Source organism: Astatotilapia calliptera, chromosome 13 (assembly GCF_900246225.1).
Source record: "Astatotilapia calliptera chromosome 13, fAstCal1.2, whole genome shotgun sequence".
Lineage (NCBI taxonomy): Eukaryota > Metazoa > Chordata > Actinopteri > Cichliformes > Cichlidae > Astatotilapia > Astatotilapia calliptera.
The window spans coordinates 4,940,618-4,962,627 of NC_039314.1; the positions used below are offsets into that span (position 1 = coordinate 4,940,618).

At 39.1% G+C, this 22,010-nt stretch overlaps 1 long non-coding RNA gene across 1 annotated transcript; it reads right to left on the bottom strand.

Annotated features, from left to right (window-relative positions):
• Positions 1 to 13,572: 13,572 nt before the first annotated feature.
• On the bottom strand, positions 13,573 to 17,948 carry LOC113035275 (uncharacterized). The gene is made up of 4 exons (XR_003274331.1): positions 17,928 to 17,948; positions 17,714 to 17,795; positions 14,088 to 14,179; positions 13,573 to 13,884 (listed from the first exon to the last, which is right to left on the bottom strand). It is a non-coding gene; the product is annotated as an uncharacterized LOC113035275 (long non-coding RNA).
• Between the last annotated feature and the right edge of the window lie 4,062 nt (positions 17,949 to 22,010).

Genomic DNA, 22,010 nt, shown 5'->3' on the forward strand with positions numbered 1-22,010 from the left:
CAGGAGTGTACATCCCAGCAAATTCACCGCAAGGCCGGATCTGTAATGCTCAGAGAAACCTGCAAAATTGGTTTCCATCAGTAATGGCCTAAAGATTTTTAAGAGTTTTGTCCTGTGAGCATTAATACACGACTTTGTATCAGAGACCAAGTGCGGGAGAGGAAGAACTCTTGTAATTTAATAAAGTTGATTTTAGAGGGTTTATGAAGAAATAGATTTATTGTTGTAATATGTATTGATTACACCACAGAGTTTATGTTGCCAGTAAAGAGTAGCAGTAGAGGTTTGAATATAATCATGTTCATCTTACCTAATGAATGGAATAGTCCAGAGGAGAAATCGTTTGGTTAAGTGGACTATTTACGCAGAAGAACTCAGGTGGAGAGAGGTTCAGGTCAGTGTAGCTGTGAGCAGTTTGACCTTAATTTCTGTTGATTTAAGTTCAGTTATGTTTATTTGAACTGAGTTAATTTGGAGTTGATATTTGTAAATATTGTTTGGGTCACAAAATGGTGAATAAATCACTTGATACACTGGACCGCATCAGTCTCCTGCACTTCTTTGACCACTTAAGTCAAGTCCTACCACGATCAAGTTACCATACGTAAAGCTATATGTGAATTTCTCTCAGACTGTTAAACTACACCAACTACACCACCAGCTGAAAGGAGAAAGCCTAAAACTGATTTATGCACATTTAAACAATAATTGAATTAAACACTTAATTGTAATCTTAATGATTGAGCTCTAATAGTCTGTTTACACAGCTGGCATGTTTGCCAGCTTTTCTTCCTGCCATCAAAGAGGCTAAACTTCACTAATGTAGTAGCTCTTTTCCCCACTTACTGAGCAAAATGTTAAGAGCAAGCAGATGTTTATGCTACACTTTTAATACTAAGTGACTGTGCAGTGCTTTTTCTGTTTTCTTTGCAAAAATCAGTCACTCTGATGCCACCACTCTTATCCATGTTTGCAACTGGTCAGGCGATGCCACCGCTTTCATGGGAACATGCTCATAGCTAGATTGAGTTAAGCCTGGGTTAACTTATTGAGCTGATAACCAGCTTTGTGTGTCTGCTTATCCTGATTGCTGATGTTAGGGTAAGTGAAGCCAGCTAACAGAAAGGTATCCTGGGTATGTTGAACTCATTTTCTAGTACAGGCCCCAAAGCAGCTGGAAGTTTCTTATAGATTTCCCCCCCCCCATGTTTTTCAGCATTTTCCAGTGATGCTCTAAAACATGTTTCTTACCCTCGCTTTAAGTTTGCTTTTATCACATTCACAGTATGCCCTTTTAAACCCAAGACCAACACAGGGCTGAGAATCCTGGAGTGGGGGTAGTGCAGAAACACATCAGTGAGTTCATTTTGATTCAGATTATCTCTCTCATAAAGTGGAATTTACTCCAAGCCTGAGTAAACCTATGCCAGGGCAGGACAATTACATACAGTGAGGCACACAGAGAATAACGTGACTCACTATTATGACAGTATCTTTGGTAATCTGCAGTGTAAGCGTTGGAAACCACAGCAATAAGCAGAGGCTCTGTGACTAAGGCAGTGCGATGGTAACAAGAGTCACAAAATCCAGCTTTTTGGCACTGATAATGTACCACAGACTGGGAAGTGCTGAAGCCCCCACTGTATAAACACTGTCTGTACGTCACATTATTATTTAGGTACATGCCTGATGTAACGGTCTTAGCAGCTGAGAAGTTAAACTCGACTGTGTTTGTAGCTGTAGTGTCACATACAATAGTTGATATCATAGAGCTGAATGTCTCTGTGTTTGTTCTGGGATAATTTTCATGCATGTCAAGTTTTTTGCTCGTTGATTTTGTACTGAGATTGTGTTTTTACTTTCACTGTTTCTTTGATATTTGTATGCCTCTGTGCCAGCGACAGGTTGCCCATCAGTCCATCCAGTCTTTCCATTTGTCTGTTTCACTCATCCAAACAACAGTTTGGTCGTTAACTAACCACAACATGCATGCCTCTGGACTATGGGAGGGATCCACAGTACCAAGAGGAAACCCATGCAAGCACGTACTGTGAGGTGAATTTGGTGGTGAAAGGTGGATCTCTTAAAACGACTTAAGAAATAACACCATAACTTTTCATATTGATGACTGAATTGGCGAAGTCTTTACTCCAGATGTGGAGCAGATGTAATCCAAGATGGATGTAAAGAAACAATATAGCCACACGGCAGTAATTACTTTTTGCATGTATTTGTGTTAGTTGTCAGATTACGCATATTTGCTCACTTGTGACTTAACTTCTGATGGCAACTCCCTGAAAAGCACTGAGCGCAATGGGCCAATAACTCCCCTGGGAAGCCCATGCTTGCCTCCCAGCTGCAGAGGGATACATTTCAGAAGGGTTAACGTGGCTAAAACAAAGAGCTGTGACGGTTCGTGAGGAAGAAGAAAAGAAAGTGCATATGAGTGCATAGTAGTGGAGTCGGCCTATTGAAAGCCAATAAGCTCATTAAAACTTCTTTCTTTGCCTTTGCCAGGATGTCACAAATTGATGTGTTGGACGGTTTCATGAGTGCCAAACACCAGGTGGTGTTCTAAATTTCTGACCTCCACAGAGCTTCAGGTGGACAATTCTGTTCAAATTAGTTTAGTTTTGTTGTTTTTTTTTCATGCTAGAAGCATTCGCATAAGAGTGGATTTGAGAGAAAGTTGCAGAAAGCAACTTTTTGCAGAACCTCGAAAAGGACGTTGAATAACTACAATTCTATTACACTAGGCAGATATTAAGCAGTAGGCTGGGATTCATAATAAGATTAGTGCATCAGGCATCACAAACATTAAGGTAAAGCAATATGAAAGTACAGTAGTAATAGATTACAAGGAGTCACATCAGCTTTCGGGACTTTTTACCAGAGTACAACATGTGTTGCAGGTTTCTTTTGTGAAAGTGCTTCTAGAAGAAACTGTTGACACTTGGTAGTCGTGTTAATTCATTGAGATGATCACTGCAGCACAAAAACAACATTAACCTAAGATGTTAAACATTCTGTAATTTTGCCTAAGAATAAGCTTATGGTTTAAAAGTCCCCCTGCCATACCTGTATTATGGTAATATCAACTATAACCCTTTGAAAGTGACAGAAATGAGGATATTAAAAATCTGTTTTGCATTGGGTAAACACTCAGCAGTGCTGCACCATCATGCAGCTGAGGGGAACTGTCGGTGGGGAATACTCCTCCCTGAGCAACATTGTTAACACTGTCTTCCTGCTGCAGAAGACAAACCAACACATGAGGAAAGTCACCAAGCTGCCCCTCTGTTTTTCCCTTTTTCACTGGATGTTAATTCTGAGAGCCTGTTACAACCAGTCACAATGAAACTCCTGTTAACTCCTGTCATTTTGTCTCTCCTATGACACCTGTCAGGTCTGTCTTAACAAGCAGCTGGGTTGATACTGAGATGCAGAATCATACCGCCTGTTAGCCCTGCTTTAATATCGTACAGATTTGGGATTTATATTGAATTTCCTATCCGAGTGCCCCGTTGTTGGGAGCCTTGGACATGTTTCAGTTGCTCCTCTGGGGCTGCTGCTCATGGCCCATTTACTGATTCACTCCAGGAGAGCTGTCACCATGAGAGGAGAGAGTCACTTCTACTCCTCTGAGCTCATGAATTCACATGAGGCTGCTGTGCCTGCCTCTGCTTAAGAAACACTGACTTTTAGGGAGTGTTTCCACAGAGCTCCAACTTCAAATCTCACAGACTCAGCAGAGAATTGGAAATCTTTGACACACTGACAATAAACATGTCAGTAAATGCTTTTCATCACGAAATATGAAATTCAAAACATAGTTGATCATTAACAGACGATTTCAAAATCCATAATGTGGAAGTTCAAAGACAAATGAACTTTTAAATTTTAAATGTTTATTAGGCAGCTTTATATTGGTTCAGTATTAGTTCATACCAGTTGTGTGTGGTGACTTCTACATAAAGGCAAGCAGAGGTGATGATTCTCCCTGTAACTGTAATTTTTCATCTTAATGAAAAAAATGTGCATCACTATTTTCTAAAATTCATGGATAACAACAATAATTATGGTTTAGCTTAACAAATATTATCTTGATTAAAGAGCTTCCACATACTGGTGGATTAAACATTACAGAGAAAAAAAGATTTTGGTAATTACCAAATGTAATGTTAATTTAGGCGAAATATGTTATTTCACAGAGATGCGATCATGAAAGTGCTGGATCATCAAGGCTTTCCCTGCTAACGTGGTAAAGTAGTTATTAAAAACTCCTTCACATTACACTCTTAGCCAAGGTGGTTAATAAGATGAAACTCATTTGTTATGATTAGAAATTAGATAGTTCTTGCTAATACTAACTCTCACAAAGCTTTTACACAGTTGAGATATAAACTCATCTCAGAGCAGTGAAAGCAGAGCCAGCTGGAGCTTGTCCTATCAGTCTCCCATTAAAAACCAGATGTTTATCACAATACACATGTGCAAACAACCAGAAAAGCTGTCTGCCTTTCAACTTGAAATGCTCCAGCTGCTGTTAGTAGTACACAGACAGACCCATGAAATTGAGATGTACTGCAGATTCCAAGGGATTTGAAGGCGTGCAGAGTTAAACCTGCCTCCAGAGAAAATAACCAACTGTGGCCACAAGATGGCAGTAATTTTAACAATGGATACAAACAGGCCAGAAGCTTTATGACTTGCTTGTCTAGTGACTGAGCTTGTCACTAGACAAGCACGGCTTGCTTTGATTGCTCTGACAGAGTGCTACTGATCCACACAGAGAAGAGCATATGGCTGAGAGATGAACTCATCTGAGCTAGTTAATCCATCGGCAAGGTGTTAAAGGTGGTTTGGCTGCCAAAACCAATAGCTCATCCTGAGAATAAATAAATAAATAAATACACGCACATACAAGTGGCTAACAATAACAAATGCTGCACCACAAATGGCACATATCTTCTGGATGACCCCTCCATACCTTTGGAGCAAATCCAGAAAAAACAGTTTGAATGAAAGTTATATATATATATATATATATATATATATATATATATCAATATCAAAATATTCATGTTACAGGTCTGTAGGTGTGCATGCATGTTCATGTACTCAGCACTGCATTTCTGCCTTTGGGTATATCAAAACCTGCCAGCCAGTTAAATTGGTAGACTTCCTGTTGTCTTCTCCAGACAATGCTGTAACCTTCAGTACACTTTCAGGCACAAAGAACTGTGGGTAATTTATATAATTCAAAGGGCCACTGGGGCTCTGTTTTCCAACTGTAACATGTAAACAGACCAAAAGGGGTCAGTTTTAAGGCATGGATCAACACTATGTGTTTATATATGTGTTCATAAACATTGCACAACTTATTGCTGTTTCTGTCTTTTTATAAGGATTTAGATTCTGACGGTAGTGCTGTATTTTTCATATGTTGTCCAACAGGTTAATAGGTTTATTCTGCTTCATTAGTCTGAAAATTCCAAGAAGCGCGTGTGTGTCTAAAGAGGAATTAAGCCATAGTTGAGTTACGCACATGGCTGAGATGAGAGCAGCCCCTGACATATTTTTCTAGAGGATATCCACTTGACTGGCTCATTAGTCTTCAAGCTGTTCACTTTAGCTCCAAACTTGGATACTCGCCCATCTACAGGACTGCTGATGTATCTGTGCTATCCTACAGTGGTTTTACAGAAGACTGATTTTTTAAACCATCCCTCTTTTTACTATATGCAAACTTTATAGCATGGCTGACGATAAAAGAAAACTTTATTCTGATACCAGGTTCATGCTTTGTCTGTGGTTGCACCTTCCTGGTTTCTTTTGCTTAACACTTTCCTTTGTCTGCCTCCTGTGCTTTTATTCCCCCCCCCCATTGAGTCCCTGATCATTTCCAGCTTTGTCATATCTTCTCCCGCCTGGCTTTCCCTCTTTGTATCTGTACAGTGCGCTATTCCCCACCATCATTGTGTTCCCCTGTGTCTGGGAGACTTCACCTCTGGTTCATTGTATAATGAATAATTGTATTATTTAGATTCCTGTTCTGTTTAAGTTCCATAGTGTTTTTTAGTGTTTGTGTGTGTGTGTGTCCAATAATGTGAATTTTTTCACATTATTGGATTTTTTCCAATAAAGACTCATTTGTTATTTACCTTGCCTCTGTGTCCTGGATTTGCGTCCTTCTTCACCATCATGACACGTAATCCTCTACACTCACCTACACCTTACTAGGACCTCATTTTGTCTTCAAAATTGACTTACTTCTCTAGGAAAGATCCAGCAAAGTGCTGGAAAAATTTCTCAGGTCCATTTTGCTGCAAACATTCGCCTGCATCCACGATGCGACTCTCCTGTTCCACCACATCTCAAAGATTGAGACCTGGTGACTGCAGAAGACATCTGAGTACAGTAATCTCATTGTCTTGTTCAAGAAACCAGTTTGAGATTATTTGAGCGACCACCAGAATTATCACTTAATTCTGGTGGTAGAAGATGTGTACACTGTGGACATAAAGTAATGAAAACAGGACCAATCTCTGGTAGACTGTGGTGTTTAAATGATGCTCAGCTGGTACTAAAGGGGCCAAAAAGTGTTCCAAGATAAATTCCACCACACTGGTTACGTCGCCACTACTAGTCTGCATTGATTATGCAGGTAGGAAGGATTTCATGCTTTCATATTGCTTATGCTAAATTCTCACCCGGCCATCTGGATGTTGCCCCAAAACGGTTGGAAAAAGACAATCTTAAAAAGACAAGTCTTTCTAATCCTCTATTACACATTTACACTTTTGGTGAGCCCTATAGTCTCCATTTCTTATTCTTAGCTGACACTGCCGCTGTAGCTTCAAGGTTTGATGTGTTCTGCGTTCTTCTGCGTTCTACATATCTTGGCTATAACGAGTAGTTATTTGAGTGTTGACTGTTGACTTCCTATTAGTTTGAAGCAGTGTGGCCATTCTGCTTTGACCTCCATCATCAACAGTAGATTTTTCTCTTTCTCAGACCATTCTTTATAAACCCCTAGGGTTAGTTGTGGTGGAAAATGACAGTAGATCAGCAGCACCTGAAGCCTCAGATCATGTTCAAAAGCACTAAAATCCCCTTTCTTCTGCATCGTGTTGCTCGGTTTGAACTATTGCAGGTCATCTTGACTAAGTCTACGTGCCTAAATACACTGAGTTGCTGCCATGTTATTGGCAGGTGTACAGTGGCCCTGAGAGGCCAAACGGACTGCAATTTAAGAAAACACCAGCAATAAGAAAAACGCTGCAAAAGCACACACAACACAACGGAAATAGGAAAAACAAAAACAGAAATAGAAAAAAACAAAAACTGAAATAAGAAAAAACAGATTTCCAAAAGCACAAGGGAAGTGTTTCTGGGGGGACAATAACCTGATGGACCAGTCGCAGGTACCAAAACATGCTAGGTAAGTGTATTTTAATCTCATGATTCATATAATAGTGATGACGAATTTTTCATCTTTTCTTTCCTCACAAAACCGATAGATCTTCCACTTCTTTTAAGTGTCTCCCAGCGCAATTCTTAGCATATTTTGGTTCCCGCAACTGGTCCGTTGGGTTATTGTCTCCCCAGAAAGACTTCCCTTGTGCTTTTGGAAATCTGTTTTTTCCTATTTCTGTTTTCGTTTTTCCTATTTCCCTTGTGTTTTGTGTGCTTTTGCAGCATTTTTCCTTTTGCTGGTGTTTTCTTAAGTTGCAGTTTGGCCTCTCAGGGCCACTGTACAAGTGTCCCTTATGAAGTATACATGTTAGATTCGCTCCCTGTTTGATTCAGATTCAGAAGCACCAAAAGGACTTATTTTAAACTTTAAAGTCATGCCAGGAAAACTTTTTTGTCTTTTTTGTCTTATATGGTGACAAGTTGAGAGGCGGATGTTGTCCATGACCTGCTGGCTCGCCACAGGAGCACGTTCAGTGAGAGACTGAGATTACCAAAAAGCATCACTGAATGACACAGGAAATCATTCCTGCCCGTGGCCATCTCCCTGTACAACTCCTCCATCTAATACACTGTAAACACTGTTTTGCACACGCTCGACAGTAAAATAACAAATGACATAGTTCACAGGTTGGAGTTAAATGTCAGTCATATATACTTCACCTCTGTAATACTCTTGATATTTATAATTGAGCGATTTGTATATATTAGTGCTATTTCTTACATTTGTAAACTTTGTAACATATTGTATTATTTAATAAGGTGGTGAAACCAGCATGAATTTTACACACATATTCACCTAATCATTAACAGTTCATTTTAAAACATAACTTTGAAATAATGGGCTGCAGGCTTGCTGCTATCAAAAGCTTTCAAACAGTGTTGCCTGCAACAAAAATTCAAAATTAATGTGTCTTTTTAAAAAAAATTTTAAATTTTAAATTTTCTTTTTTAGGATAGATTATGGAAAAAACCCTCAAACACACATTTCTGGTGTGAAAAACAGCACATTGTTAGCTCGCCTTTGCAGGAGCCAATTCCAATTCTGCCCATTCTACATGCAACACGAAGAAGCTGAACGCCCAGCACATATTTTGTTGCAGAACTGACCTTGTGTTATTTGAACAACCTTAACAAAGTGGGTTGTGTAATACTGATGAAGGAAGTGAAGAACATCACGTCTATCTGGTCCCCATGTGGCTGCAGAGCGATGAAGGGGGGAGGGCGGTGTTTTTTCGAGGTGACACATGGTTTTTCTCAGCACAGACAGATCAACATCTCCTTGGCCCTCATGAGTCTCTAGGCGAACAGCTGAGACTGGCTTCCTATCAGGGATTCTGTCTTCGCCCCTTCCTCACTGACATGATTTGCATTAGATGTAAAATTCACAACACGGCTCATTAGGGGAAAACTAAAATTTGTAACCTTGGAATAACAATGCTCCAGGTGCATTTTGGTGTAGCGTTAGCGGGATATTAGCCCTTAAAGAATTTCTATTAATCTGGGAGGTTTCAGTGGAGGCTGTGTCTTAGCATCAATGTTCTTGTGATGTTTCTGCCACTGTTTCTCTTTAGTGGGGACTTTAAAGTAGTTTGCAATCAAAAATGTGTTGAAATAATGAACAAAAAAAAAGAAAAATCTATCCCGTTACATTAAACCCAAATTTGTGTGTGTGTGCCAGATATCAACACAAACACTTATCAGGAACATTGGGAAGCATTTACCAGAAGAATATTGTATTATAACTCAATGCTATTCAGTTAACCTGCCATTAGCTTTAACGTTGTCCTGTTCCACTGCAAATGTGTAACAATGACCAAATTTGTGAATGGAACCAGGAAATGTGACCAAAGTAAGCAATCTTTTTAGTTTCCCTGTCAGATTTCGGTACGTTTTTCAGACCATTTCAGTCAGCTTTAGAAAGAAGAGTTATCACATTTGGCATTAAGATCACCATATGCCTGTTTATGAAGCAGACATTCATGTTCTTTCATTTGGCAGGGCAGGGAGGTGGGGAGGGTTATGTGGTGGTCAGCTTTCCTGGAAGTGTCTGCAGTCTGAGACATGCATCAGAGGCATCCAGTCTGGATTTCCAGCGGCGCTGAAGGTCCCATCAGACAGCCAGCTGCTCCATCACACTCTTCACCTCGGGCCACGCTCATTTAGCAACACTGAAACGCTCCACACAGCTACATGCAGAGCTTACATTCATCAAATCAGTGTTTTCACCTTTCCTGTCCGGCTCAGGCTGGACCACAGTCAGATGGTTAAAAAGAAAAAAAAGCCTTTCAGTTTTTGTTTTTAATGTAAATGATTTAGTATTAATGAAATGATGAATGTTTAGTAAAATGATGACATCCATATCTGTATGCTAAATGCTATCACTGTTAAATCTGTCAGAGAAAGTCCTTCACTTTAAAAAAGCAAAGACCTACAAAGAGCATCTTTTCAAAGAAGCGCTTGAAAAGTGGTCCAATAGTAGCTTGGCCACTTTCCATTGTAAGGTGATTGCCTGGTTTTAGGCAGCCTATCTCCAAATAGTTGCGGTCTGATGTGGACTGCATGCAATCACCGTTACACAGACTGGCGAAGGTTTGCAAGTAAGTGATAATTTCAGTAAGTTTTATTTTATAAATGCAAAGAGATTTCCAACAGGTCGCAATCAATCTGAGTCCATCTGTGCCAAGGAGCTCAACTCAGGTGCAACGTAACTCTTTGCTGGAAGGGACTTAACGCAACTGATTGCCAACTGGTTGTATTCTGGTTATATTCATATATAAAAGCAAGGTTACTGAGCAACCATGTCGTCTTAGAGTTGAATCACTGTCTTCCAAGTATGTCACAATTTATGGAGGGGTTTTCTGAATTTCTCTTTCAAATCTATGAGGTTCTGTTTGGACTCCAAGAAGAGCTTCAACATGCAACAAGAAGAAATGGGAGTGAGACAAAACATTTTTTGAGCATGCAATTTATTGAAAACAACACTTAAACTGAAACAGGCTGTTTTACAGCTGATCAAACGTTTAGGACCACATGCCTTTGAAAGGCCAAATCTCTGCAAAAATGTGGATTCAATGTCATAATAACAGTTCTGCTGTAGATTAGCATGTAGCATATACCTGCTCAATACCAAAGGAGCCTAACCAGAAGGAAGACATGAATAGCTTTTTCCTCATAATAGGAACTGATCCGACATTTAAGAACTTGCCCCTGGAGAGTAGTTTGGAAAGGTCAGGCCAACCAGTTGAGGCCCGTTCATGTGAGTGTCACATTACACCAAATGAACAGCATAATGCTGTGCTTTCTGATACAACATGGTGCTAAAAGGTTACAACAAATGAACTGTTCAACACCAAAGCCATTATCTGTGGGATCGCAAAGGTTGCTGCAGCTTCATGAGAGTCCTGCACATTGTGAGCATATGCAGTGATCATTCAGCATTGTGTACAATTACAAAAGAGCAATTAGCATTTATATAGGTTCCAAGTGTGGCATACGGACATTATTAAGATAACTACATGTGGGGTAAAGGCTGAGGTCTGATTACCACCGACATATTTGGCTTACAGACAATGTTCAGTTAAGTCCTACTCTTCCATTATATCCCTTCCCCTACAGACTAAATAACTTTTTTTGGTCAACATTGAATTTCAATAGTTAAATGAGTAAAATCGATGTGAAATGAGGGAAATCTTTTTGTTTTTAACTCTCACAGCTTTTTATTTCTTATGCATGAAAGAAATTGCTGAGGTTGTGATCTTTTCCTGCTCAGCCAGTAAACTAATGGGTATAAATGCCAGTCCATTTACCTTACCCGAGTCTTTCTCGAAAAGCGCTGACAATTATCATTCGACTCCTGATGGGGGGTTGTCTGGGCCTTTCATGTGACAGATAAGGGAGCGGGCAAATAAACTGGGAGACAGACACGTAATGCCATTTGGCAGACTGGAATATGAAGAAAGGTCCCAGGATGAGCATCATCAAAAGAAGCCACCAAAATCTTTTTTTTTCTTTTTTAATTTTCTCACCTACTCAGATCACGCACATGCACACGCAGGGAGGATCATGTCTATTTGATCTCTAAAAGGTCCGGAGTGGAAAATTAGCTGATGCTGAAAGTGCAGAAATGATATTGACGCTGTCATAGGTCATCTATGCGTCGCGTACTGCTCGCCTACCTAACAGATGTTTAAGCAAAAGGAAACAAATCAGAGTGAGGAATATAAAACTATGATGATTTTGAACAATTCATCTCACTGTGAACTTGGAGTTAAAGTGTAAGCTGTTATCATGACTCATTCCTCTGACGTTGGTCTTTGTCACGCTATGTTACACATACGTCAAATGAGAGGCGAGCCAGTGTTGTAGAAATCCTGAAATCATTACTCTGAATACAACCCACCGGTAGTTCTGGGTAATATTTTCTATAAAAATGTACATTTAAAGATCAGGTCAGTGGAGACCATTAAAAATGTTTCAATATGCAATGACAACCAATAAATAAATAATTCGTCACAGGCAAATCCAGCAGCTTTCAGGTTCAGCTTCCAAACCTGCTCTGACCCTGCAGGGCATAAACGTGGGACCTTCTGTCCCCAATGCTTCTCCATTGAAGACGAAATCTTCTCATGTGGGAGGAAGTCCTTATTATAAGCTGATTATTTTGTTTCTTCTTCTGTAATCTCAACAGCCTCCATTGTGTAGTTCTAGAAACGTGACTTTTCACTTGTTGACGTCTATTGTCTTGAACCACAGCCTGCGCCTTCTTTCCCCCCCCTCAGTTTGTTAGTAATGATCTGGCTTTTAGCTGAAAGCTTATGTGTAACTGTTTAGGTCGTCCAACCTCTGGAAAAGCAACTTATTCTTGTAGCCTCCAGATTGCTTCTTTCTAGGTAAACATAGCTGAGATGAAATGTTTGAGGCTTTTGGTTCCTCAAATCCTTTTCTTCTGAACCCTTTCCTTTGGCTCCTGGTTGAACTCAGCTACTAAGACCTCCTGCATCTTCCAGTTTCTTGAAAACATTTTTATCCTTTTTTGCTTTTTTAATCCTTTGTGGACCCATTTCCTCCGTCCGAAGTTATTGTTGATTTCTCTATGTCCTGCTTTTTTTTTTATTTTTTATTTTTAGCTTGATGCATCCTTTTTTCCTGTGTAGGAGCCATATGAGTAGTTAGTTTTTTGGATTAAGAGGGTTGGTTTAAATGCACACACTGTCTTGGTGCACGGGTGTGGGGCATGATTCATGGGTGTTATATGATACATGTGGTTGCACTCACTTGTTCACCACACCTGATGTTGATGAGCTGAAAGGTAGGGTGAGCATGAGGGGAAACTTTCTGTTGACCACAGCTTGAGTCATTTTGACCACAACCTGATGTATAGTTTAATGCACTAATTGATGCCATAGTCAGATGTTGTAGTTTGGCATGGTGTACTGTTTTGCGAGTTGCATTCATGCAGTCTGTGCATTTGTGTCATGTTTGATCCCATGTACTGATTTGTATAGTGGACACTACAATGTGGAATAAAAGGAGCAAATAGTACAGAAGTGCATCTCATGTGTTTATTGTTGTGCGTCATCAGCGTCCTCATGTTTAGGCTGCCGAGGCCGTTGGTTGGAGGAGCCGCAACAACCTCCCTGAGTTCTGGAGAATAGAAGGCCACTTTCTCTTCAGTTATCTGGTGATTGCTCAGGGCTTCACTATGATCTTGCTCTGATATGATTAAGAAGTTGGCCTAAAGTGGGTTTACATGGATTTTGTTATTACAGTCTAAAATTTGGAGGTAAAATAACTCAAGAGGATGCTGATTCAATTTTGGGGATCGCCATCGTATATCCTATCCTATCTGCTTTTTACTTCTGAGGGGTAAAAGCTGGGTCAAGGGCCCAGGACCAAGACAAGGTCTCTGTAGGCTCTTAATAAGGCCTTCACAGCTTCCCATGTTTTAACCAGTAAAGACTGGTGATAATTTTCAATCTGGAGTAGAAAAACAACTTTTTGTACCTTTTATTGAAGGGAAAACCTTTAAAACATCTGAACAAAAACAAAAAAAAACAAACCAGAATTTAGATGATAAAATAATTTTTAAGCACTTACTTTTCATAAAAAAAAAAAATCAAACAACATTTATCAACAGTAATTATCCCATTAAGTTTGTTGCATGGTGTTCTATAACTGTGTTAAACAATTTTAAACACAAATAGGAAATGGAAGTAAACATCAAACTGTCAGAGAGTACACAACCACAAACATCTACTAGTTCTAGGTGGTGACAGGAGTTTGGTTAGGAAAACTTATTTGGTGCTTTTCCACCCCGTGGTGCAAAAACAAACTATTTGGATCACAATGGCAATGCTGGAACAGCCATGTAGGAAAAAGGTAGCACGGCTTGGCACTGGCTGTCAGCTAAAAAGCAAACAGAGTAACAAAGTTAATCAATATGATTTAAGCTTATAACTTAATCAATGTTGCATTTGCTCTCCATTTGCCCAGCCCAGTATGTCCAGTATACATGCAAACTCCTCCAAAGCTGCTTAGAAAAGAAACCCGCTACATGACCTAAATGTTAGATGGAGACATGATGATATGATAAATGCACAAAAACGTACCAAGCAGCAGCACACATGCAAGCATATGGACATTTTCCCGAGGGTGATGACAGCAAGAATAAATTTCTGCCGAGTCTTTGAGGTTATATGATCTATAAGGTCACCAAAAAGCACACATTACTCATGGTACAGTTTTTTCTTTCATCATTTTATTATCTTTTGTGGATTTTTCTCACATCATCAATCTTTCGGGGACTGTATTTTTAGCTATTACTGAAGTCTGTTAGCAAGTCTTTGCTTTTTAAGAGAGAAAAGAGAGGCTGCCGCCCTTTCTGCCATTTTTGTTTGCTTTTGAAATTCACTGAATTAAAAAAAGATTACTTGTAATTCCTGTATAGTGCATTTATATCCCAATAAATTAAATGTGAACACATTCAATTTTGGGGATCGCCATGGTATACCCTATCCTATCTGCTTTTTACTTCTGAGGGGTAAAAGCTGGGTCACAGTCGTGTTAATTCTGAGAGCAATTGTTGATTTAGTTGAAACCACAGTCTTCTGACTAAAACATCATTTAGTTTTAGTCTAATTTTAGTCAACTAAATATCATAAGATAACAGGAGACTAAAGCTAAATTTTAATTAGTTCACTACAATACGAAGTGTAAAAGTTTGTTGCACACGGTTTATATTCCTTGACATCAAACATCAAATGTATCCATACTTTTTAATCCAGTCTTCCTCCCAGGCATCGACATTTCGTGTGTTTTCATGAGGACCGTTTTTATTAGTCTATGAAAGTGTTGATTAATTAATAATTAATTAATTTCATATTAGTTTTCGTTCACATGAATTTGTTTTTATTTAGTTATCATTTTGTTTTCCTAAGAAGAAAAGTTTGATGAAACTATGATGAAAATGAGTAGCGAACGACATTAAGACTGAACACAATGTTTCCAAATGGAATCATTTCCTGAAACAACTTTTTTATTTTTGCTTTCTGTGTTCAACTTGCTTGATCACTATATTTATGTCACCTTCTTTAAACTAGGTATGGGAGCAGAAGGAGAAAACCACCAGTAAGCTAGCAAAGCTTAAATTTTTGCTTACAATATTCTAACCTCTGTCGTTTGCCTCTACAAAGACATCATTTGCTTTAGAGATTACCGATATGGTCTGCTGCATTACTGTGTGCTGCAGCCCATCCACAAAGGTACCAACTTTATCATATTTATTTATATTGATACCAGTGCAGTATAGACTCATACAAAGTGTTTGGAAGGAAAAACATCTGTACTTCTTTAAGTTGCTTGAAGACGTTTCACCTCTCATCCGAAAGGCTTCTGCAGTTGTTGAGCGTGTAATTCCCTGCTTCCTGACATGTATTGTTTTTACATTGGGGTGTTAAATAGTCACTGTGCCCCGTTACCTGCCAGCAGGCGTGACTGCCTAAACATGAGGCCAAGAGCATTTTCCATTTTATGCCCACTTTCTTCTCTTTCATCTTTGCAGACACGATTATTTTTAACCTCTGGGTGGTCTTGGGTCGATTTGTGCCATTTTTCATTGTTCATTTACACGCCATTTGCACTGTGTTGAATGGAATATAGCGAAAGTCTGCAAAAAAAAGTTCGGTCACATTTACTGTTAAAATTTCAGTATGACTTCCGGAAATTAGCTTCAGTGGCTAAGCTACAGACAAACTTACACTATCGGTCCTAGTGGTCGATTTGTGCCCCATTGAAACCCATTATAAACGCTATTTTTCACGGCAAAAAAATTACGGTCAAATCGATCGTGATCGGTTATGTTTCCGTTTCCGTTTGCAGTACTGGCCTTAGAGTTGTAATTTTTTTATTTGTCCACCGGGTGGCGCCCTTGCTCCACATTTGACCCCGGGCTGGAAAACAGCGGGCTGCTTAAACAGACCTGCGGGAAACGAAGCCTCATTTCCGGCGTGCAGCAGCGGCTTCGCCCGCTGATCGGGCGGGACCATTTTCGGCCCCTAGGACCGTTTGAGGGTGCTTTTTTTTTTAATCAACAGGAAATGACGTATTTGTTGTGACGTGGTACCGGACGTGTGTGTTGGAAAAAGGGGTTCGACGCAACATGCCCCGGTCATCGTCGGGAGTTAACCCGGGAGGATGCACTGATTTCGGCCTAGAGGAGGAGCATTTGCCGCCTGGAGACCATTTTCTGGTCCTGAAAAAAAAAAAAAAGGCGATCGAAATGAAGGTTGGTGCCAATCTTTAGTCCATCTAAAGGCCTAATTATAATAACAATCAAATATTACTTCAAATGTTTTTTTTAAAAAATATTTCGTTTTGTTTTGGGGGGCTAAAAAAAACGGTGCGCTCATGTAATTAAACTGCGATTAAAAGGGTTAAAATCCGCGAAATGTAATTAAAACTTGACATGAATATTTCAAGGAGAAGTAGGTCTAAAAGATTGGCTAATTTAAAGTGGAAAAAAATATTAATATATACATTTTTTACAGCGCTTTTTAGGGCGTGGTCGATTTGTGGCTCTAAGCCCGATAGTGTATGCATTTTTCTAGGACCCCCCAGAGGTTAAACTCAATCACACATCCTACTGGGTCAGATGTTTTGGCTCTATAATTGTTGGTGTCTCTGAAGAGGCGAGTCTTGACTAAACAAAGTAATTTTTCAATTTTTAGTTGAACTTCCGAAGGCTGACTCAAAGGCAAGAACACCAAAATTAATTTATCAGAAAAGTTGTCTACAGCATTGCATTGGACAAAGACTACTCTGTCCAATGCAAAACCTTAACAATTATCTGGTTAAGACTTGTGTCAAAAAATTAGTTTATAGGACTGCATTCTTGGAAAAATGGAGGCATGTCAGGAGTCTTTCAATCATGGCTCCTAAGGATTCATTTGTTTGATAGTGTAGTGTGACTTCTGTTAGAGAGTCATATGTCAAAGCGCTTGACCAACATGCTATGTGGCACATGGGAATTAATACGACTAAATAACCTCCTCTTTATCGCCAATAAAACCTGACTATGTGTCAAACATCAAAAGAATCTAATATGTTTACGAGTTATGTAACACCAAGTAGTAATAAATCTATGAACAAAAGAGACCAGTGATAAGTTTATTGGTATCCATCTTCTCATTTTGTTCACAGTTACTGGCATCACTTGTTTACCTATAATTTTCATGCGCTATGAAAGCCTTGTTGAAAGAAGCTTTGTTATCACTTTACTATGTCTCTCTCTGTACGACTGCCAGAAACCTCAACAGCACTGAAAGCAAAGCCACATTGTTCCGTGAAGCAATAAAGTGGTTTTTATTGTGCAAATCTGATCTGAAGGCTCACTATAAAAACTGCAATTTTCTGCAGCAGTCGCTGTCTTTTATGAATTCTGTAATTCATATCGGATACCATACAGAAAAGGGAAGAGCTGGTATTTTTCATAACAAATTAGGCCAAAATGCATTAGGATGTTGAACAATATATCGAGGTTTCCTGAATCCAAGCTCAAGGTTTCTAATAAAGATGTATTAGGAAACACTAAAGCTAAGACTCGCTAAAACAGATGACCACATCTCATGCTTTGAGTCCTGTGGTACTCTCATAGCCAGCATGTACTGAGTATTCATTTTGGGTGATATGAAGACCACCGATTTGGTTCAAAGCCAGACTTCAGATACCAGTAACAAACCTTTTCTTTCAGCCTGTGAATGTATGGAACGTGGTCACACTGCTGTTTCGCTGTTCACTAGTCTTCACCTCAAAACAGGTGTCTGTGAAAAGAAAAGGGAATGGTGATTGAGAGAAAATAAGGAATGCTATTAAGGGGAACTAATGCAAATGTGTATGCAAAATCCAGAATTAAGGGGGGCACTAAGAAGTGACTGTATGATGTGATTACTCACCTGTTCTCTCCAAGGTGTTTGGGCAAATGCTTCCCCTGGGGTCCAGACACCATTTAAAGGTTCCGGGAGCGACTGTGGGTTAAGAGAGTGTGGTGAATCTTGTTGTGCTTGGGTTTCTGGGTTTTTATAATATTGGGTTTGGTGTAAAATTAAAGTGTGAAATATTTAAAACGTGAAGTGTATTTCTGTATTTTTTTTATTCAAATTGATATATTGTATACTGTGGTGGAAGGTTGGGATTTAAGAATTTACCTGAGAGTGGAAGAATGGTTTAGTCTGTGACAGCTGAACATATTCAAGGCTGCCAGTTGTCATTAGAGAGGGTGGATTGTGCTGTGAAGAAGCTCGACGAGTGAATTGTTTGTAAGGAGAGCTGTATGGCAAATAAATACTTTTTGTTCCACTACACTTGCCTTGGTCCATCTCACTGTGTTTCCAGCTGCTAAGGGCCGCCCTGTTACAGGGACTCTCAAGGGAATATCAGTGGTACTAAAGGTAGCTGTAGATAATGTTACATCTGTGAGATGATTATGAGTATTTTTTTGTCTAATGGTTAAATTTTTATTTGTGAAGAAGTTCATGAATTCATTACTAGCTAACGTTAAAGGAATGGTCGGCTCAACAGAGCTCTGACTTTTTGTCAGCCTGGCTACAGAGAAACCTGGGGTTGTTCTTGTTTTCTTCAATCAGTGATGAACAGTAAGATGTTCTAGCTTTATGTAGGGCGTTCTTATAAAGCAGCAAACTATTTCTCCAGGCTAAATGATGAAATTCTAAATTTGTGATACGCCATTTCCTCTCCAGCTTACAAGTTAATAACTCGTAAACTGGAGATCATTAACAAGATAATCGACCTCTATTTGTGTAGCGTTCAGGTAGCTGCTCTGCTCTGTGTTGGCACAGGCCATTGAAGATGATAACTATGGGTGGATTATATTCTGAAACTTAGTTACAGCACTTTCAGAAAGACATCTACTGTGATGAAATCTGCTTCCCACTGCTCTGCAGTCAACTAAATTTAAATATTATTAGGAAATGATCAGACAGGAGAGGGTTTTCATGAAACACTGTTAAATGTTCAGTTTCTATGCCATATGATAAAATAAGATCTAGAGCATTAATTAATGGCACCACTCTGTGTTAACTAATAAACAGAGTGGTTTATCACACAAAGAGAGTGGAAAGAGGTGATTGAAGATGAAACATTCACTGCTTCATGAGCAGCCTAGGATTCGGTGTGCAGGCCTAATGATTAGGCTCTATCTAAATGGAAAGATTTAAGCTTACTCTTAAAAATAGAGAGGGTGTTCATCTGCTGAATCCAAACTGGGAGCTTACATGTTCCACAGAGGAGGGGCCTGAAAACTGAAGCGTCTGTGTCCCATTCTAAGTTTAAATATCCTGTGAACCACAAGGAAACCAGCAGTCTGAGAGTGAAGAGCTCTACTGGGGTGATACAGCACTATGAGGGAGAAATATGTTCTCTCTGTCTAGTCCCTGTCAGTACTCTCACCGCAGCATTTTGGATTAACTGAGCTTTTGGAACAAGCTGATAATAATAAACTACAAAGTCCAACCTAAAAGTAATAAATGCATGAACTAGTTTTTCAGCATCAATTTCAGAAAGGCTGTTTCTATTTTTAGAGATATTGAACAAGTGCAAGAATGCAGTCCTACATATTTGTTTTATATTGCCATCGAAACAAAAGTGAAAAAGTGCATCAGTCATGAAGTTAAATCCAAAAACAGGTATGTGTCATGACTCTCTATTTATTTAGTTCTTGTTCGGTTGTAAAACTTTTATTACCACCATAGTTATAACTGCTCATAGATGCTTTCGATGTGACAATGCAGTGAAATGAACCTTGACTGTCAGCATCTGCCACCTACACAGATTTTCTAAGTCTGTGTATGATCTCAAATATTTGACGTGGACGCTCCTGGAACGGAATGAAACTGTTAGTGAAAGATAAAATGTTTTCTTTACACGGCTTTGGTGTTTACTGCATACATCCACATGCTACGAAATCAAAGTACACAAAAATGCCTTTTTATTTTTTTTGGCCCAACTTCTGATAACCAGACAGTTGCGTGAGAGAACTTTAAAATACACCAACTATGCTTGTTGAATACACAATTCTTAAAAGCAGTGCGTGGGTTTTTCATGGATGTGTGTTATATATAGTCTAGTATTCAAATTCAGATCAAACATTTCAGATGAGACTTAAACGGTGAGTCGACTGTAGATTTAAAAAGCTGCAGAGAATTCACTGGTTTTAGAATTGTTTGGTAAATTCTTCTACAATAAGCCTGAATAGTATAAAACGTGTTGTCTGCACACTGCCAAGTGATCTAGAGTACAGGCAGTAGAATAACGTAGGTTATTTTAGGACCCTTTTACCCCATGCTCACGAGAAACAGCCGTACATCAAATCCAGTCAATATTTTAAAAATGAATGCTTTTGTGATGCCTTTGAATTTGATGAGATCCTAATAAGGAAAGCCTGTTTTATGTGCTTTTAAGTTGTTCAGATGTGCACTGTCGCATAGTTGGTGTCAGTCATATCAGGCAGAAATGTACAAAAGCACAAACTGCACCATCAAAATAAACAAATATAATACACTCACTCATGATCCAGAAATTTCTTATAAGGGGTTATAGAAATCAACTGCAGCCACCCTACAGCTGCAAAATATTTCAAAAGTTTTTAGAACCTGCAATTATCTCTTTGAACAAACATGTGATTTATACATTTTTTTGAACATTTAAAATATTAAATGACAGTCCCACACTCCTACAAAGTCAGACATCGTTAACATTTCCACATTGCAATAGAAAACTAGTTGAATTTCACAGTATTATCAGTAAAAGTATGTAGAAAACTTTTTTAAATGTCTTTTTTTTTTGTCACAAAAATGAATAAAATTCTATTATCATTCTATTTATGCAACTTTCATGCTGGAGCAAATATGACAAGCAGCCATTATGCCATTATAGAGTGACCATCTAACTTTTTCAGTTCTGTCCTGGTGATTCCCCCCACCACCCTTGGGCTTGGACTCCTATCCGGTGCCACAGAAGACTGGTACACATGTAACAGAGCCAAGACATGAATTTGTGCTGTCAGTTGCCTAAAAAGGAGAAACATCAGTGCTGGAAAAAAATAAGCATGAGCCAGAGGAATGTTACATGTCATCCTGCTGTCATACTGATTATATCATTGACATTTACACCACTGAATTACACTGATAGGTTCGTAGGTGTTCATGCAGAAGTATATGTCAGGTGCAATAGAAAATCACTGCTGGAGCTAAATGATGTTGTATTTGAAGAAACTGTGGAAAGCATTTTAGCAAAAGATGAACTAAGTGAATCTGATCTTTTGCCTCTCTTGAGCAAAAGCACAAGGTTGAGCTCGGCAGTGGAGCTTTAAAACACCTGCCAAACAAAAGCAGTCATACAGAGGTCTGGACAGTTAGAGCAGGCAATAAATCCTCATTTACGTGATGGTCACTGAGGTGTGACAAGCTGGCTTCCACAAGAGGGAACTAGATCAAAGACTGGGCTGAGATGGAGACAGCGGGAAGGTGATTCACCTCAGAGGAAAAAGTTCTGTGCAGGCTTGACCTTCAGGTTCTGGCTCTAAGTTAACATGAAAGTGGAACCTGAAATATAGATGACATGTTTGTTTGACTGGGAATGAATTTGGAGCTAATCTTTAACTCCTAATCCTTTTGAAACTCTTGATCCTTTTGAACCTTCATGCCGTGCCTCGGACTGAATTGTATCATCACTGAATTACACAAACTTAAAGTCAGGAGCAGTTTTATTTAGCGCTGCATGCACCTTTCTTGTGGTGTTATTTTCTATAACCTTTGAGCAACTAATAATGTCTCACACTGTGTAGGAATTATATATGAGGCGGTTTCTCTGTATGCACAGCTTTCAATAGCGCTGGATGTTTGACTTTCTTGCTTGAAAGAAAATGTTTTGGATAGCTGCAGTTAAGTTACACAGGCAGTCTTCTCAGTAAGAAATTCTCCTCTTACCCCTAAACAGCCAATATGATGTAAAAATGCTCT